At 43.9% G+C, this 12,280-nt stretch overlaps 1 long non-coding RNA gene across 2 annotated transcripts in view; it reads right to left on the minus strand.

Annotated features, from left to right (window-relative positions):
• Window positions 1-228: 228 nt before the first annotated feature.
• LOC122198820 overlaps window positions 229-12,280 on the minus strand; it is a 32,704-nt gene continuing 20,652 nt past the window's right edge. The window contains exon 3 of one of the 2 annotated variants that reach the window (XR_006193175.1): window positions 229-487. This is a non-coding gene — a long non-coding RNA (uncharacterized LOC122198820). Of the gene's footprint in view, window positions 488-9,247; window positions 9,330-12,280 lie in introns of those variants that run through there. The other variant, XR_006193173.1, reaches the window with a different exon arrangement.

Here is a 12,280-nt window from a genome sequence, read left to right on the forward strand (position 1 = left end):
CTGAGTTTTATGGTAAAGGCTACCACCTTGGAAGCTTGGAGGCTGGACGTAGTGATCTCAGAGGATGATTCTATTGGGGAAATAGCCACTTTCACCCCTTGGTATCTTCCTCAAGTCTCGTGACATGGTGCAAGGACACCGGAGCTTAACTTGGCTTTACTCACTGGGCACGGTTTATTCATTCATTCTAAGCCGGAAGTTTAGACATTTTCATTTATAAAAGCCAAATCGTTGAGATAGTAGCTCAGAGGCTGGGGGTGAGAGGAGGCAAACGCTGGTGGTCTGTTTATGGAACTAAGGACAGATGACCAAAAGACAGCTGGTTTCCCTCACACCCAGTGTACCAAGGGCCCTCTAGCCATAGCTTCAGCAAATGTTTCCGGGTCACTTCTCCCAAGACTTCCTCTTGGTTCAGCCTGGGTTGAGATGGAACTGGGGCCAGAGGATGTGGCAGAAGGCAGGACAGGACTACTACTGAACAGGACATCTGACAGGAAAGAAAGAGAGTCTCTGTAATATGATGTAGCAAAACATTTTCAGTCTCCCTTTTCCCATTTCCGTCTAGGTCCTGACAGGTCTTCAACTGGCCTCTCCTCTCCTCCTCCTACCTCGCTACTTCTTCCGTCCTTCCAAGCCCATCCAGCCAATCTTCCCCAGAACTGGGAACTAAGAGGTCAGTTGAATTGGAATAGAGGCTAGAAAAATGAGGGTTGGGCTATCCTAAGTGTTATTCGGAGGCTTAGCTGTCTCATTGGCTTCTCATAAAGGGAGAAATTGTGGGTTTCCAGAAGTTGCATTTTATGGGCATTACCATTAGTATTATACGTTTTTAACTTTTTTTCTGTTTTGATGAGATTGAACATCTAATGACTCTAGAAGGGCTACAGAACATAAAGGCACTCTTTCAGGTAAGACTTGACCAGGTAAGCTTTCTAGATATTCATTGGGTAACTTGATTCTCTCTTCCATGGTTAATTTTTTGGTGAAAAGTACAATCTTTTTAAATTCCTATAAAATAACAATGAAAAAGAAATTCTCCTTAGTTGTCATTTCTTAATGGAATTAGAAACAAATTGCAAATGCATGAGAGAAATGAACAAGGGGGGATAGAATCTTAGAAGTTGACAAGGTTTAGGTAAGTCTAATTAGACATTTGATCCTTTGGGTTCTTGCTCCTAGACTAAACAAAAATGCAACTATGTTCATCACTAATTATTCTTTTTCCCTTCTAAGAAGTATGAAAAGAGAGGAAGACGGCTGCTGGACATGGAAACATTCAAATGCATAATGAAGCAGAGTATGAGGTCACAGAGTAAAGTAAATGGATTTTATAAATGTTGGGTTATGGAAATCACAGTTAAAACTTCACCTGTATGAACTAATTAGGCTTGATGTTCCATCTGTAAGATCACTCTCAACTCTAAACTGTGATTTCTGGGGGCGCCTGGGTGGCTCAGTCGGTTAAGTGTCTGACTTCGGCTCAGGTCATGATCTCGCGGTCTGTGAGTTCGAGCCCCGCGTCGGGCTCTGTGCTGACAGCTCGGAGCCTGGAGCCTGTTTCGGATTCTCTGTCTCCCTCTCTCTCTGCCCCTCCCCTGTTCACGCTCTGTCTCTCTCTGTCTCAAAAATAAATAAACGTTAAAAAAGAATTTGTTTCTTAAACTGTGATTTCTGCTAGTATCTACCTGATTCACAGAACAGTTTATTTGGGAAAATATTTAAAAATTTTTTTTCTTTAACATTTATTCATTTTTGAGAGACAGAGAGAGACAGAACATGAGCGGGGAAGGGGCAGAAGGAGGGAAACAGAATCTGAAGCAGGCTCCATAGGCTCTGAGCTGTCAGCACAGAGCCCGATGTGGGCCTTGAACTCACGAACTGCAAGATCATGACCTGAGCCGAAGTCGGATGCTCAACCGATTGAGCCACCCGGGGGCCCCGGGGAAAATATTTTTAAATTATTTAAAAAATACTAGACCAACAAGGTATTTAGAGATTTTTATTGAAAAGAAGGGAAAGGCTCTTGTTGGATCACTAATTATGTCTGTAGACGGTCCCCGACAGATGATAGTTTGACTCTAAGATGTATGTGAAAGTCATATACAGTCAGTAGAAGCCATATTTTGAATTTTTATTTTTTCTCCAGAGTTAGCGATGTGGTCTGATCCTCTCTTGCAACGCTGGGCACAGCCACAGTGCCTAGTCAACCACGCGTTCATGAGGGTCAAGCTGACAATACAATGACAACCATTCTGTACCCAGACAACCGTCAGTATAGTATTCAATGCTTTATTATAAAAGAGACTTTGTGTTAGATAATTTTGCCCAACTGGAGGCTAATGTAAGTGCTCTGATCACGTTTAAGGTAGGCTAGGCTAAGCTATGATGTTTGATAGGTTAGGTATATTAAATGCATTTTCCACTTAAAATATTTTCAATTTACAGTAGGATTATCAGGACCTACCCTGATACTCCTAAGTGGTGGAAGATCTATCTGTTGTTTCCAAAGAGTGTGGACATCAATTCTACCCCCAATCTGCTGGAATTAAAAAGTTTAAACATTCCCTCTGCCATCTTGGTTAGCTCAGTTGTTAGCTCAGAATATGAAATCTTGGGGCGCCTGGGTGGCTCAGTCGGTTGAGCGTCTGACTTCAGCTCGGGTCATGATGTCGCGGTTCATGGGTTCCAGCCCCAAGTCGGGCTCTGTGCTAACAGCTTGGAGCCTGGAGCCTGCTTCGGATTCTGTGTCTCCCTCTCTCTCTCCCCTTCCCTGCCCCTGCTCACACTCTCTCCTCTCCGTCGCTCTCTCTCTCAAAAAGAAAAAAAAAGAAAAAAAGAATATGAAATCTTAATGAATGGCCATTCAGGCTCCTTTAGCAAATTACCACGACCTGGGTGGCTTATAAATAACCAGCATTTATTCTCCACAGTTCTAGAGGTTGGAAGTCTGAGATCCGTGTCAGGTGAGGGCTATCTTCCAGGTTGTAGACTTCTCCTTATGTCCTCATGTGGCAGAAGGGACTTGGGAGCTGTGTGGGGTCTCTTTCATAAAAGCACAAATATCATTCATAAAGGCTCCCTCCTCATGACCTAAGCACCTCCCAAAGGCCCCACCTCCTAATACCATCACATCAGGCTTTAGGATTTCAACATATGAATTTGGGGGTGGGGTCAGGACACAAACATTCAGTCCATAGCAATAGATAATTATATTTATATAATTATTATGTATATATAATCATATTATGATAGAAGGGGCTCTTTAAGCTCTAGTGACTGAGGTTTCCTGATTACATCATAAATCATATATAAAAGCAAATTCAAGGTAAAGCTCTTTGATCTTGTCCTTGGAATTTGAGCAAAAACATGCCCCTTCTAAGTATAAGTCCACAGTTTTAATGGCTACAGTAGAAGTTTAGGTGTGTCTAAAATTTCTCCTACAATGAGAAATGATCATTAAATGGAACCTATTTTTAAACAATCTCTCCTCTATTTGTGCAATACTATACAAAGAACTTCTGTTTGGAGGAGAGAGTGTTTTAAATGGATAAATTATTGGGTGATTTACCAACATTCCAGATCTTTTTAACCAAAGCAGTCTAATTACTTATATTCTAAGAATGCCTGGTCGCCTAGTCAGCCATTCCCTCCCTTATCCTCTCATTCATTCATTCACTATATATTTAGTGGGCCAGTATTTACTTACTGAATATTTACTAAGGCTTTGTTTTAGTCCCTGTGGCACACAGTCAGTCAAGATATAGTCTCCGCCTTCAGAGAGATCAGAGCCACTCTAAAATTCAGGGGTGCTTGGTGGCTCAGTCTGTTAAGCATCTGACTTCGGCTTGGGTCATGATCTCACAGTTTGTGGGCTTGAGCCCCATGTCAGGCTCTGTGCTGACAGCTCAGAGCCTGGAGCCTGCCTCAGATTCTGTGTCTCCCTCTCTCTCTGCCCCTCCCCTGTTCGCACTCTGTCTGTCTGTCTCTCTCAAAAATAAATAAACACTAAAAAAAAAATTTTTTTTTTAATTCAGCATGGGGGCCATGGGGGCATATCATCCAGACCAGGCAGTTGGGCCTGGAGGAGACAAACCTTGGGCTAAGTTTTGAGGGATGAAGGGAATTGCTTCATGAAGGAGGGACAGACAGGCAAGGTCTTCCAGAAGAGGGAACAGCATTTCCAGAAGCACATAGGCAAGAGCCAGCATGCTGCTGTTACACCTCTAGGGGAATCTGGGCAACAAAATGTAGGACAAGGATCAGATTATTTGGGGCCATTTGTACTAAGGTTAATTTTATCCAGTCTATCACTGAGGAGCCATGAAACTGTGTCTTTCTTATTTAATCAAACAATTAATTGATTTTTGACCGTGTGACCATACCGTCTTAGAATCTTTACATATTTCATTTCATTTGTCTCTGAACAGCAGAATAGCTTTGTCGGAAAGCATTCCTATTCTTATTTTGTAGCTGAAAAGACAGAGGGTTGGAGAATCTGAGTAAGTTACCTGAAGCCCCTCAGCTACTCAGGAAAGCCTTCGGGATTCAAACTCTGGTCTGAAACTAATGCTCAATATATCGGTTAAGATTACGTTCACCTACAGGGTGACAGAAAATGCTAAGCCACCAAGACGGAAGCAAGATAAAAATTCTTTCCTCTCTCACGTAAAAAGTCAGGCAGTCAAGGGGCTTCATGAAGTCATCAGGGCGAGCCTGTCCTGCTTTGCTGCTCTCCCACCTTCCGCACGTGGGCTCCTCTTCATGGCTCACGATGGCTGCTCAGACTCTAGCGGACATGCTCTCATTCCAGGCGGCAGGCAGAGAGAAGGGGCAAAAAAGGATGCACTCCTTTCCTTTAAGGACAGTTCCCAGAAGCTGCCTGTGACGTTTTTAACTTTTCCATCAGAAATGAATCACGTGTCATATATAGCTGCAAAGGAGGCGGGTAAAAGTCATCTTTTTTCCGAGGAAGCATGTATCCTGTTAAAAGTTGTGCGTTCTCTTAGTAAGGAAGGATGGCTAACACCCCCACGTCCTCTCCACTGTTCTAGGGTTTCATAGTCTAGTCCCTGCTAAAAACCAGGAAGTATCTCCTTCGCTCTTTCTAGGAAATGTTGACTTAGTCAAAATTTAATGCCAGAAAAGGGCAAGGGCACTGAAGAATAACATTTAGGGAGGGCACAGTGCACAGGGTGAGAATTTCAGACGTAGGTGGCATCTGTAGGAACGGGAGTCTTAGTTCCAAAGTCCACCAAGACCTTGGGTTTTGGGGGAGTAGAGGAGGTGATACCCTATTTTCTTATTTCTATTATCTTTGCATGCACTGTTCCCTTTGCCTACAATGCTCTCTTCCCATTTTTTGCTTAAGAAATGACTCTCTGAATTCTGATTTTTTTTTAACGTTTTATTTATTTTTCAGACAGAGAGAGAGAGAGAGAGAGAGAGAGAGAGAATCAATGGGGGAGGGGCAGAGAGAGAGGGAGACACAGAATCTGAAACAGGCTCCAGGCTCTGAGCTGTCAGCACAGAGCCCGACGCGGGGCTCGAACTCACGGACCATGAGATCATGACCTGAGCTGAAGTCGGACGCTCAACCGACTGAGCCACCCAGGCCCCCCATGATTTTTTTTTTTTTAACATTCTTAGAATCTAGTACCATGTGCATGACATGTGCAGGTGCCAAATAAATGTTGTTGAATGAACGGATGACATGAAGGCAGTGTGGCCACCGTGGACTTGAAGGGATCTGTCCTAGCTTTCCTAGAAAGTAAGAGGTCCTTCTTTTAACCTGACAGTGGTCTATGGTTACCTGGAGCAGAGAACTAATCATTTTGCATCACCTCATTTGCTTGTTTGTGACCCCGCTAAACAGCGAATGCTGTGAGGGCAAGGTAACATACCTTTCAGCTCTTGAGGCCTCAGCATCTGGCACCGCCCTTGGTATACCACTGGTGCTCAACCTGTGTTTCTTCTATGCGTGAGTCAACGTGTGGAGGAAGCAGGCAAGTGTCTGTCAGAATCCCGCATAATCACACTGAGAAGGCAGAGCCTTGGGCAAAATCCATATGCATAGGCATATCCCCACCCCAGCTCTGGACTGGAAGAGAGAGACCATCTGATGGCCCACGTCCTGCCCGAGGGCCAGCTCCTGCCGGGGCTTGCGATGATGCGTGACCCTTGCCGGATACACCTTGTCTGGAGCTCCAAGATGCCCCGGTGTACCCACAGCTCTCCTCCACTCTGCCTTGTGGTGACAAGGTGGTCGAGGTGGGCAGCCTGAGCCCAGGCAGCGATTTCTCCCATCCTGAGCTTTTCTGTTTCCAGTTCCATCTCTGGCCCTAGGCTCTTCTTGAGTCCATCCCTCTGGGTGTTTTGGTTTGTTTGGACATCCATTTCAAAAACACTTGTTCCATATTATGTGCATGGTATTGTCTAGTTGCCATGGTGAAGTCTGCACTGTCAGCCGCATCCGGGAGGACGATACGTCTCCATTGGAGCATGACTTAGAAGGAACTGGGGCCGCGCTGAGTTCCACAGCCAGGGTCTTTGCTCACAACCTCTACACTGGCACTGAGTGTTGATTCACCATGGGGCAATGCCTTGGTGTCTTGAACACCCAGGCATTATCTTATTTTTACCCTTTTACTGCCATTACTACACAAAGGCAAACACACCCGGGACTTGTAAGAGAAAAGGCAGCATCTCACTCCCCCAGATAGACGTATAACCTTTCCATTTCTGTTGAAGCTACCTTCTGCATACATTCCTGAAATTACAGAAGCTTGGGGTTTGAAACGACTTTAGAGGTTACCGAGTATATAACCCCTTCCATGCTCAAATTTTCTTCTCTGAGAAGTCATGAGTCAGCATATGCCTGAATACCTTCAGCTAAAGAAAACACAGTGCTTTACAAGGCAGCCCATTTCAAGGTTAGAGAGCTCTGACCTTAGGAACTTTTTCCCCTTTATGAACTGAAATCGGTCTTTCTTGACATTTTACCCATTAGCTCAGTTCTTTTGAGCCACCATAACAAATTACTACAAACTTAGAAGTTTAAAACAATATTTATTTATTTATTTATTTTAAGAGGGGGTGGGGAGGAGAAAGGACAGAGAGAAAGGGAGAGAGAGAATCCCAAGCAGGCTCTGTGCTGTGGGCTCAGTCTCACGAACCGTGAGATCATGCCCTGAGCCAAAGTCGAGAGTCGGACCTTTGACGGATGGAGCCACCCAGGTGCCCCCAACAATCCATATTTATTATCTCACATTTTTTGTGAGTTAGGAATCTAGTCATGGCTTAGCTGGGTTCTCTGCGGTAGGGCATCCCATGAGCGTCTCATGAGGCTGCAATCAAGGTGGTAGCTCTGATCAGCGTCTCATCTGAAAGCTTGACTGGGGAAGGATCCACTTCCGAGGACACATGGTTGTTGCCAGGCTTCATTTCCTTGCTGGCTGTTGCCCAGAGGCTGCCTTCAGTTCCTTGCCATGTGGGCCTCTCATTAGGGCAGCTGACAACAGAGCAGCTGGCCTCATCAAAGCTAGCCAGGAAGAGAGCCTGTGAGCAAGGCCCAAGTTACGTTCTCATGTAATCTAATCACAGAAATGACATTACCCTCTACATTAAGGTATTCTATTGGCCACAAGCCAGCTGCTCAAGGGGAGGGGATCACATAGGCCATGAATACCAAGATAGAAGTTCTAGGAGCCCCAGTATTTCATGGGGAGAGTTTTAGGGTCAGCACACTGAACTCCAACTAACCACCCTATTCATGTTTTGGAGCAGGCATTCCAGAGATCTTTGAGTATGGTGCATTTTAATATGAAATTTATAAATTGGAAAAATTAAGATTTCCTCTCCTTCATCCTCTCCCCCAACAACCTAATAAAGTGTTTACTCCTGTGCCATCTATAAACGGGTTTTTTTTTTCCTTCCTTTCCAGAGGATTGAACAAATAGAACAGCTTTTCATGAAAATAGACTGTGAATCAGTGGGCAGAACTGAATGGGTAAGTTGGGTTATGCTTTATAGTCAAATTGAAGATTAGTAAGGAAAACACAAAAACTGTTGGTGCTGAGTATGATACATCCCTCAGTGCCTTCATCTACTTGAAACTGACCTGAGAGGATATACTTGTTCACAATTTTCAAATTTCATAATGTCAGGTTAAACTCGGGATAGTTTAACTGGGGATTTCAGTAGCTAAAGCAAGTTTCAAGAAGAGTGTCCTAAAACCGGAGAATAAAGGATACATTTGTCACCTTACCCCACAGCAAAAGTGAAACATCTGAGCAAGAAATTCTGTGACGTAATTGGATCAGTTAATACATGTCAAGTGTTTAGAACAGGGACAGTCGCAAAGTAAATTCTCAACAAATATTATCATCATCATTATTATTAATGTTACCTAATTTTGATTGTATAAGAATAAGGAGCTGAGACATCTGCTTTAAACATTCTCTGCCTTTGTGTCTGCCAGTGCCCTTCTATTGTTCCAGGATGAATTAAGTTCTAAAATGACTCCTCTATTCAGACCTGGGGCCAATTCTCCAGCCAAATCAATACAAGTGTTTACATTGTCATCTGATTTGAATAGGAAATCAGGCTTCCAGAGAAGAGAAAGCTCTAGCGCAGTGGGGCTTTGGGGGCAGTGGAGAGAAAAGAGATGTTCCCAGGCCCTACAGGTCCCCCCACCCTGTGCCTATGACCCTAGTTCTTTCCCCTAGGTATACCGCTGAGATTCTAAATGCGGCATATATCCTGGTGGGTGGGAACTGGGCAGTGAGATCAGTACGGACTCGAGTCTCTGGCCAGCCACTTACTAGTCGTTTGATCTTAGGCAAGCTATGTAGCTTTTCAAAGCTTGGGTTTCCAAATTTGTAAATGGGAAGAACAGTGGTACCTATCTCATACAGTTATCATGAGAATTGTGAGGAAGGTCTAGTTTGCGTGGGACATTGCATACTTTCAATCACCACCGCCACCATCTTCTTTAGAGAGACAGAGAAAGAGACTGGAGGTGGGGAAGGGAGCCCAAGCTGGGTGACAGACCTCCAGCCCCAGCTGAACAGGCACACCCAATTATCACTCTTGAGTTTTTGGCATACAAATGAACTAGTCTCTACAAATAATTAGGTCGTGTCCAAGAAAGGAATTATCCATACCCTGATGGTAAAGAGAACTTTCGAAAGGAAGAAGCGTAGTAGATGTTTAATGAACCTCCTTTTACCCTCCAGGATGGCTTCTGCACATATCTGCAGCTCGAGTATTCAGAGCAAGCGGATGCTTTGGCCCGACAGAAAGAGGTTTCCTTCCATCTGCCTGCTGTGCTGCTGAAGTTGAAAAGAAGAAAGAGAGTTTCTGTATGTGATTTTGATTTGATAAGGATGCTGAGTGCTCCAGTTTGATTTTATTTGCTATTTTAAACTGCTCTTCAAGTGGCATGATTACAGAAATTGTGTCCTTGAATGTAATATATTCACGTTGTCTTTTGCTAGTCTATAGAATGCAAATAAAATATGATCTCTATATGTAGTACAAGATAATGCTTCATTTTGCTTCTAAAATCAGATGGAGTAATGAATTACACATGATTCCATCATGGAATTTGTCGTATGTCTTAATGAATGACAAGTGGAAAAGAATTTTCTTTCTTTTTTTTTTTTTTTCCTGTTAAATGATTATTTCAGTTTAGGTAGCTAGCTATCCTGGGGTTTGTCTTCAGAGAACTTATTGAATCACAGAATCAGAAATTCAGAAGGCAAAAAGCATCTGGGAAGTAGACTTAGGATAGGAATAAAAATGCCTGACCTATTTCAGAATATATGCTCTCTTTAAAGTCTTTATTATTATTGTTATCTCATTCAACAAATAGTTGAGTCTCCGACATAGCCTAGGCTCTCTGCTGGGTGCTGGGGGTATAGAAACTCACCTTTGCCCTCTGGAAACTTATCATCTACACCAGAAGTTCCTTGCGATCTTAAACCCCTTAGGCTGTGAAATAAGCCCGCCCTAGAGAGAGGGAATAAAGGTGGCTCTTTGAATCTATGTAGTAAGTTCTTTCTACATGAAGGAGAACATCAAATTTTTAAAAACTATCATTTTTTTAAAAGTTTTATTTATTTTTGAGACAGAGAGAGACAGAGCATGAGCAGGGGAGGGGCAGAAAGAGAGGGAGACACCGAATCCAAAGCAGGCTCCGGGCTCCGAGCTGTCAGCAGCTCGGGGCTCGACGCGGGGCTCGAACTCATGGACTGTGAGATCATGACCTGTGCTGAAGTCGGACGTTTAACCAACTGAGTCACCCAGGTGCCCCTAAAAAACTTTAATTTTATTAAATTTTTTTTTTTAACGTTTATTTATTTTTGAGACAGAGAGAGACACAGCATGAACGGGGGAGGGGCAGAGAGAGAGGGAGACACAGAATCGGAAGCAAGCTCCAGGCTCTGAGCCATCAGCCCAGAGCCTGACGCGGGGCTCGAACTCACGGACTGCGAGATCGTGACCTGAGCTGAAGTCGGACGCTTAACCGACTGAGCCACCCAGGCGCCCCAAAAACTTTAATTTTAAGCACACCTACTGTCTTATGAAATTGTCCTATTTAAAAAGGCATATTTTTGTTTATTTCCACTCTTCCGCACATTAGGATAAGTCCATCAGCCGGAAGCCCAGGTGAGTGACAGATGTCAGCAGCATGCCACAGTACAACAAACTGATCATAGCGACTGGGTGAGTGTCTGCAGCTCTTCAGTTGGAAGGAAACAGTTGTGGTATGACATCCATTTCCATGTGTGTTTACACAGCCACATACACATTTGTGGTATTTAAAAGTCCTGAAGCCCTTTTTATTTATTTATTTATTTTTTAAATTTTTTTTTTTAACCTTTATTTATTTTTGAGACAGAGAGAGACAGAGCATGAATGGGGGAGGGTCAGAGAGAGGGAGATACAGAATCTGAAACAGGCTCCAGGCTCTGAGCTGTCAGCACAGAGCCTGACGCGGGGCTTGAACTCACGGACTGCGAGATCATGACCTGAGTCGAAGTCGGACGCTTAACCGACTGAGCCACCCAGGCGCCCCCTGAAGCCCTTTTTAAAAAATGCTGGCACTCATAATATCAATCAAAGCTACTTTGCAAAGTTATGGCCTTGGGTGGCCCATTGCAATGATGTCATTGCCTCAAACACGGGCAAGAGGCCCTCTTTTGGAATACTTCCAGAGTGAAAGTATGGGCCAGATGGGGAAATATCAGTCTTGTGACCTTTTAGCACATCTTATTTGAGATTCAACATAATATTCCTATTTTATTATCCACCAAAATTCAGTCCAAAGTGCTCTGGACAGATTCAAAAAAGTCATATCCCAGTAAAAAATGATGCTCGTTGCTGAAGAGCCTCAGAAGAATGGGGCTGGGGCTGGGAAGGAAGATCCCGAAGGTTTTGCTCATGGCAATGTAAGGAAAATGAATGGGCACCACCCTGGGCTGCTTGGTTAACCTCAGTCATGGCCTGGGCGAAGGGGGTGTGGCCTGGTGGGAAGGAAATTGGGAAAATTCCAAATCAACGGGGAAACAAAAGCAAGTTCAACAGGAGGGTTAGGGGTACAGGGTCGGGGATGGGAAATGTGATCCGGGGCGGAGAGACCGAGGGCTCTGGCTCTGGAGGCAAGACTAAGGGAAGGGGTGGAGCTTGAAAGGAATTCCCACAGCCCCGCCTACTGGGACTCCCCCTGACACCCCGCAAGCTGGGGGTTCTCTCTTCTCCACCTGATCTCCTCCAGAGGCCCCTGGTTTCCTAGGCTTCAACCATTTTAATGAACAAACAGTTAATCCAACCTCAGATCATCGAGGCTACTAAATACAATTAAATTTATTAATAATGAAAATATATTTGTTAATATATTAAAATGTATTCATATAATTAATATTAACTACTAAAAAACAATAAACCTGGGTGTATACTTTCATCCGTCCCAGTTTGATTTTAAAAGCCACGCTTGATAATGTAATTATCATGTGTTTTGCACACGTAGCAGTTCAGAGATGGCAGTCACCTACTAGAGATTCTGAGCTGACAATTCAGAAGATGAGGCAAGGCTTATGACTGCAGGAAGCCACTTGAGCTGCAGAGCAGGTGAAAAGGAGGTGGAAAAAAGGACATTTCACGCGGAGGGAAAGACAAGGCTTTGGAATTTAGAGAGTGACCCCTGTTTGTTCCATGCCAACAGGTCAAAGCAGTAAGTTGTTTTTCTAACACCCACAGTCAGCTCCAAAGTAGACAGGCT

Source organism: Panthera leo, chromosome A1, assembly GCF_018350215.1.
Source record: "Panthera leo isolate Ple1 chromosome A1, P.leo_Ple1_pat1.1, whole genome shotgun sequence".
Taxonomy (NCBI): Eukaryota; Metazoa; Chordata; class Mammalia; order Carnivora; family Felidae; genus Panthera; species Panthera leo.